Genomic DNA, 7,612 nt, shown 5'->3' on the forward strand with positions numbered 1-7,612 from the left:
GCCTGCTGTTTGTTTACATGGGAATTACATGTTGAAGGTGATGCTTAGAGTTTGGGACAATGGGTTTTGGCTTATTAGATTGATTGTGAGCAATTGAGCTCAATTGGTGTTCTCCACATGTGGGTCTGGAAACTGCATGGATGAATAAGTCGTGGATTCTGCCCAGGAACTTAGATATGATTTGTGCTCTCCTACTCTAGTGTTCTATATGCACAATGAGCCATATCTAGCAAGAAAGAGTTAAGATTTCTAGGTTGAAAGGAGACTCAATAGTCTAGGGGCAGGAGAGAGGGAGAGTGCCATTGATTTCTTCCAAGACAGAAACACATTCAAATGGAATTTTTCCCCCTCTCTGATCTGGCTTCACCTATTCCCTTGTGTTTGTCTGCACTCAGTGCTTAAAGATATCTCCAGTGAGGTGGGGAGAGAGAAAAACAGCTCACATCACTACGTTTAGGTAGTTTTCAAATCAAACGCTAGAATTATGTTGGGTTATGAAAGGCTATAAAAATTTTAGTGCAGGTACAAGAAAGAGCAATAGTTTTTCCTAGCCTTCTCCCTTCACTCTAGTAGACCCTCCTATTAAAACGAAAACAAACAAAAATAAATAAAAGCATTGAGTCCTCTGCCTTCTGGAACTTTCTATCAGCAGGAGGTAAGAAATCACGTAAATTGCTGAAAACAAATGGTAATGGGCACTCATTTCTTTTATAATGGACCATTAGATTATTGTATTTGCATGTATCATTAAAATTTATTGCAAATTCTCTAATGGAATGACAATTCTGGAGATATAGTCTGCCTGATACAATTAGAATGTAGGCTTGTGGGAAAAGTTGTTCCAGATTCCCCTTGGGCGGGGGAATGTGTATCCTTTGCTATGAAAATATCAGTGAGAATAAAGAATCTATTGTGAATTCTTTGTACAATTTAACATTTTCCTCTCATAAAGATAAACTTACGGCTTTCACATTAGCCAGTGATTTGAAGCCCTGCATTTTTCGGAGTGAATTTCTTTCTTTAATACGAAACATGGAATAATCAAGATCTGGGACATTATCTTTTTTATTCTTTGATGGAAAAGGCATATGATAATAGGAGTGATTATCAGTAAATGCTCACTGATTTATAGAAGTGTGTGTGTGTGTGTGTGTGTGTGTGTGTGTGTGTGTGTGTTGAGAGTTGGTTTGTTCCTTTCATCATATGGGGCCTGAGGATTGAGCTCAAGTCATCAGACTTAGCCACAAATGCCTTTAGCCTCTGAACCATCTCACCATCCCAGGATCTATAGTTGCATTCATCTGAACAGTACGTCTTCACAGCAGAGAAGAATCAGAACTAGGCATAAAGACATAAGTTTCCTAATAAGACAGGACAAACTCAGCCACAGGTCCATCACAGGTTCAATTTCCTATGACTGATGACTGACATAATCTCAATCTCTCTCTCTCTCTCTCTCTCTCTCTCTCTCTCTCTCTTTCTCACTCACTCTGTGTGTATGTGTGTGTGTGTGTTTCTGTCTCTCTCCTCTTTTCTCTGTCTCTGCTCTGTCTTTCTGTCTGTCTCTGTTTGTCCCTGTGTTTCTGTCTGTCTCTGTGTCTCTGTCTCTCTTTGTCTCTGCCTCTCTCTCTCTCTCTCTCTCTCTCTCTCTCTCTCTCTCTCTCTCTCTCTCTCTCTCTCTCTCTCTCTCTCTCATATCTCACTATATAGACCAGGCTAGTCTTGAACTTGCAATGATCCTTCTGCCTCTATCTCTCTGGCACTGGGATTGCAGGTTACAGGTTCCACATGCCACCATGCCCAGGGAGTATTTCTCTTTCTCATCAGGACTTTGAATTATTGGTTCATCACTTCCTATCTCCAGTGGAAGTCCTCCTCCACAAACACTGCCTTCTATTCTTGAAAATAACATAAATTTCTCTCCACTCCCTGCATTGTTATCACTTGATCCAGAGGAATGATAAAAATACATGGAAGTCAATTTCAATGTCATTCTGCATCCAGAATAATCAGAAAATACCTCCCTCAGCCTGTAATTTTATACTATTTTAAGTGAATCTAAGAATATTGAAGACTTCATTTTGTATCATTATATTAGCTCAGCACATTAAATATTATGCATATATTGTATAAAAGGCAAGAATAGTAAACAGGAGAAAGAGAGCTGAATTAAAAAAAACAGTGACTTTAACACATATTTTAACTAAATGAATAATTCAAATCTGTCTCCTGGCACCAGAAAAGCATTCTAGAATATTTTTCAGAGATGCAGTTTGGTTATTTGATATTTTGTGACACAATAAGTCTTAGCAATATTCAAATGGTTCATTAAAAGTGAAGGATGACTAGCTCAGGGGCTATCAGAACCCCAGAAGAAAGACGGGACTTAAGAACATGTGCAGAGTTTTTTCCCACAAAGTCAGATGTAAATATTTTTAAAGCTATATTTGAAATGCCTGTGGTGTACCATATTACAAATGAGGAAATGAAGTGTGAAATTAAGTGAATTACTGAGTGATCAACCAGTTTAAGTGTGTCAAATGGAATCGTCACCAAACTGGTAATATAGCGTTAATTACTCTGAAGAGAGCTGTCCTGGAATTCATACACTTTTCAAACAATGCTGAAACATGAAAAAGCTATGTGGATCAACATTTTATGCAGACATTTTCCCAAATATCATATCCAAGTGAATGCAGGAATGAGAGCATAAGCAATGGAGGAGCAATCGTCTAGTACTTTCCAAACCACCCAGTTGAAATTGTTGGTTTTGGTGACAACATTGGTCATGTGCGGCTGTTATTATCATCACTGTCATCAATTTTCACCCATTATCCGAAGAAAGTGATTGATTCCATCTTCTGAACTGTATATGGATGAATCTGAAACATGTCTAGGCTGACTCATAAAAAGAGAATGCTAAATTGGAGATATGTTTTCCTTTGAAAATGTGTGAGTTAGAAGTGAGAGCCATGTTTGTTAAATTGCAGACACAGACAAACAATGAGTAAGATTCAGGAATAATTGTAGGGTATCCATGGTTACAAAAAAAAAAAAAAGCCTGGTCAACACCCATTGTTCTATTCCTACCTTGGGAAACACATCCCCAGGTTTCTATAAATAGAGAAGAAATTCATCCATTTCCATCCTAATCTTGTAAATCTCCAATTTTCTCCACAATAAAGGAAATGGACTCTTGAGAACAATGGGAGGAACGTGTCAGAATGTGTAGAATGGGCCTTGTGACTGAAGGAACTGTCAACATAGTTTTTAAAAGTAAGATAAAGGGGAATAATAGGGCTCCCTAAAATCTCAGGTGGGTGATTTCTTGGGGGAAGAGTGACCCCCCAAAAGCTGAACAATCTTAAGCTACTTTTTAGGGCACTCACTTAATTTTAGATACAAAGCAAAAGGAAGATTTTGTTTGAATACATGGCAATTTGTTTGTTTGTTTGTTTTTAGAAAGGCCAAAAAGAATGAAATACTAAACCAAACCAGTTGGTTCACAGCTGTAACCCCAGCAATTTGAGAGGCCAAGGCAGGACAATCTCAAATTCAGAGTGAGCTTGCCCTAGGCAACTTAGTGAAAACATTGTCTCAACATTAAAATTAAGAAAAAAAAAAGTTTTTGTAAGAATTCAGAGCGAGCAAGAAAAATGAACTCAAAGTGATAAATTCCTGACACGCTCAGGAACTTAGAGGCTCCAGGTACCTGTGAAGGCGGTGCACTGTTACAAACGGTGGAGTTCATTCTGTTACTGTGCTCCCAGACGTGCTCGTCTCCCAACCCTAGCACCTTCTCCCTCATGGCTCTGAAACCCCTAGCAACCAGTCATTGATTTTGAGTGTAAGAAAATGATTCCTGACATAATACCTCTGGGCTCTAAAATAAGGAGTTTAGCAGTGAAGCGTCCAGGCCCTGTGTGAGGAACCTGACACTGAGGCCCATCCCTTGACAATCTCACACGAGTTTCACTAAACAAAGCTCTGCTGAAACCTTGTTCACAAATTGATTTCAAGAAACCAGGTTTGTGTCAAACATATTACATACATTATATCATTTAATCTTCAAACTAAACACCACAGAATTCCATTGTTATCTCCAGGTACAGAAAAAGAAAGGAAGGAAAGAATAAGAGACAGAGGCTCTGTTTTATCTCTAAGCTTAACAGGCAGAGCTATATAGTAACATGCTGTCTCAGAAGAAAAAAAGCTGAATAAAATGTAGTATTTAAAGGCGGGGGTCACAAGACCTGGGGAGCACTTGGCAGTTAATGGTTGCTGAGGAAAGGGCAGACGCTCCTCAGTGGTAAGTCACCCACGCTCCTATAAATAACCTGTCAGCTATGTTCCTTCAAGCCAGTGGCTCTCAATCTGTAAGTCACTGCCCCCTTGGCAAACTTCTAGCTCCAAAATTATTTACATTACCATTCATCACAGTAGCAAAACTACACTTATGAAGTAGCAAAGAAAATTCTTTTATAGTTTGGGGGGGGTCACCACGACATGAGGAACTGTATTAAAGGGTCACAGCATTAGGAAGGTTGAGAACCACTGCTCTAAGCAATCATAAGCTCAATGGGTCAGCAATCAACTAAAAGAGACACAAAAGTAAAAGGAGGAACTATCTGAGAAGAAGGGGACCAATAAGAGTTGGAGAGGGACAAAACAGAAAAGGAGGAAGTAGATATAGAAACTAGTGCATTGTATACCTATCTGAAATTGTGAAAAAATAAACAACGATCACTATGTATATCTTACCCTCCCCTTCCCCCCAATATTACTGTTAGCACACTCCTGACTTTTCAGCAACCTAGGAACTTGAGCACATGGAACCAAATAAAAAGTCTTAGTTGATCTGGCACCCAATAGAGATTGGAAAGGAAGAGAAGATTTAAGCCAACATGATAATGTCCTGGCTCCGTCTATTATCAACTAATACATAAAACAGCTGTCTGCAACCCCTTCAGTGGAGCTAATGACTCTTACTGCATGATCAAAAAATCTCTCTCTCCTCTTGCCCTCCAGATGTAAGGGAACAAAAGAGCTCTATTGGTCTACTCGTGGGTGCTACATTCTCCTGTTTAGTTTTCTACACCTTTGCGTATTGTTAAACACTTATTGTTAAAATTCTCACGGAGTACTCCAATTTGAATATGCCATACACTTCCTCCCAGAACTATAGTCACACCTTATTCTCCACTGACTAGAAAGTAGAATATAATCGAGTACTAAGTCACTTTTCATTGCTGTGACACAATACGGGAGAAGTTGCCTTGATGAAGGAGGAGAGGATTTGTTTTGGCTCTCAATTTCAGAGGTTTCAGTTCATGAGTAGTTGGCTTCTGGCAGTTCATGGGTAGAGGCAAAACAGCATGACAGAGAGGGCGGAGTCGAAAGTGAAGTGGAGCACAGCTGCTCACTTCCTGGTTGCCAATAAGTAGAGAACTCAGGGAGGGCTCAAGGGTAAGCTTCACCCTTCGATATCATAGGCTGATAAACCAGGTTCTCCAGCAGCCCCACCTCCTAACAGCACATCCAGCTCCCAATGACCTACTTCTTCCAATTGGGCACCACCTCTCAATAGTTTACTCATCTATGAATTCATCATAGGATATATCTGTTGGTGAAGTTACAGTTCTCATGATCCAATCTTCTCTAACAGCACGCCTAACTGAGTACTAAGCCTTCACATCCAAACTATAACATACAACTTCCTCACTAATACAAACACAGACACACAGACACACACACACACACACAGAGAGAGAGAGAGAGAGAGAGAGAGAGAGAGAGAGAGAGAGAGACAGAGAGAGAGAGAGACAGAGAGAGAGAGAGAGAGACAGAAAGATACACATCTCTGTTCACTCTCAATCTCAATATTGTTTTGATAATCAGATCTCCCAGGCATATAATAATTATAGAAAAATTGAGAGGAGAAAGAAAGAAAGAAAGAAAGAAAGAAAGAAAGAAAGAAAGAAAGAAAGAAAGAAAGAAAGAAAGAAAGAAAGGAAAGAAAGGAGGGAGGGAGGGAAGGAAGGAGGGAAGAAAGAAAGGAAGGAAGGAAGGAAGGAAGGAAGGAAGGAAGGAAGGAAGGAAGGAAGGAAGGAAGGAAGGAATCACTGGATGATTTCACAAGCCTAAGTAAATTAATATTGATACTTTGGTGTGAAAACCTACAGACACATAAGAATTTGGCAGGCCCATAGGCAAATTTCCTTTAGGTAATTTCCAGGATGTGGATATTAAGGATGTGCTGTAGGGAAAGGGTGGGGCATCAGGATGCTTGGTACTTCTACCCTTATTCAATATTCCCAGGAATGCACCTTCCCAAAGTCCTGCCCTTCACTCCTCCATACTTTGAGTCTATCATCTCTGTCTCCAAGCAACCATTCTGAGTCTTCCTTCTAACCACACATGATACTATGTACAAAAGAAAAATCTATAAACACAGGCTTCTTCATAATGGCAATGCTTCCAAGGATGTTTCAACACTCCATTGCTCTTTCACCCACTGTATTTTTCAGATATTGGTACACTGAGCAAATGTGCATGCTTAGTTCTATTCTGAGACCAAGGTAAGCATGGCAACAGGACATCATTTCAACGCAGCAGTGATGAAAACAAAGCAAAGCAAAAAGTATGCTGCTCAGTCCTCTGATTATCCTATGGAAGTGTCAGCTGCTCTGGCTTCACAGTCACCTCCACAGAGGTTTCTTTGTGGAATATTCAAAAAGATATTAATTTTTATCCACAACTGATATGGGGAGTGGGAATTTAAAAAGCATTTACAATGACTATGTCCACTTGAATGGGTTGAATGGCTAGAGTACACTCACTCTTCTTCCTGGGGATGGGGCAGTGAGTGAAGGGAACTTGTGAAATCAAAGACTCTCCCCACTGATTGACACAGTAGCTGTTATTGCTAAAAGCACAGGAGCTATGGTGACATCTTGTGTCAGGCTAAAAAGTAACAGGGTGTTGATTCCTCGTGGGTCTCCAGGGAGCTTTGACTACACAATTCATCTTTATCTTATCTGTTCCTTTTAGCTGCTGGTCAAATAATAAAGCAAAGCCTTTATCAGATGCAGAGATGAAAACTTGCAAGAATGATTGGGGAACTTTACATGACAACTGACTGATCTCATTCCCACCTCAATGACTAGACACCTAGGAGTCCCATTCTGGTTCTAAAACTCAGCCTTTCCGTCATGCTGGAATACCATTAGGTCTTAAACCCAACTATAGTCAATCCAGCATAGCCAGAGGTAGCTCCAGAGCCACGAAGAAACAAATCTATTCTACTGCATGGGCGTTTACCCCATCTCATTTATTTGGCAGACTTTTAGACATTGCATGACATGACTGGACCCTCTGGAACCCAGCAGATTATGAGTGGTGGAATGGTGGAAGTCAGCTGCAAGAGTGGTACTTCTTAGTATTGGTCACACAGAATCACCTGAAGAGCTTACAAAAGCACCAATACTATACCTGAACCAATTGCAGACCAACACAATCACGATTTATAAGGACTGAACTAGAAAGTCTTTTGAAATACCTAGCTGCTTCCTTCCTTCCTTCCTTCCTTCCTTCCTTCCTTCCTTCCTTCCTT

This window comes from Grammomys surdaster, unplaced genomic scaffold, assembly GCF_004785775.1.
Source record: "Grammomys surdaster isolate TR1022 unplaced genomic scaffold, NIH_TR_1.0 131, whole genome shotgun sequence".
NCBI lineage: Eukaryota > Metazoa > Chordata > Mammalia > Rodentia > Muridae > Grammomys > Grammomys surdaster.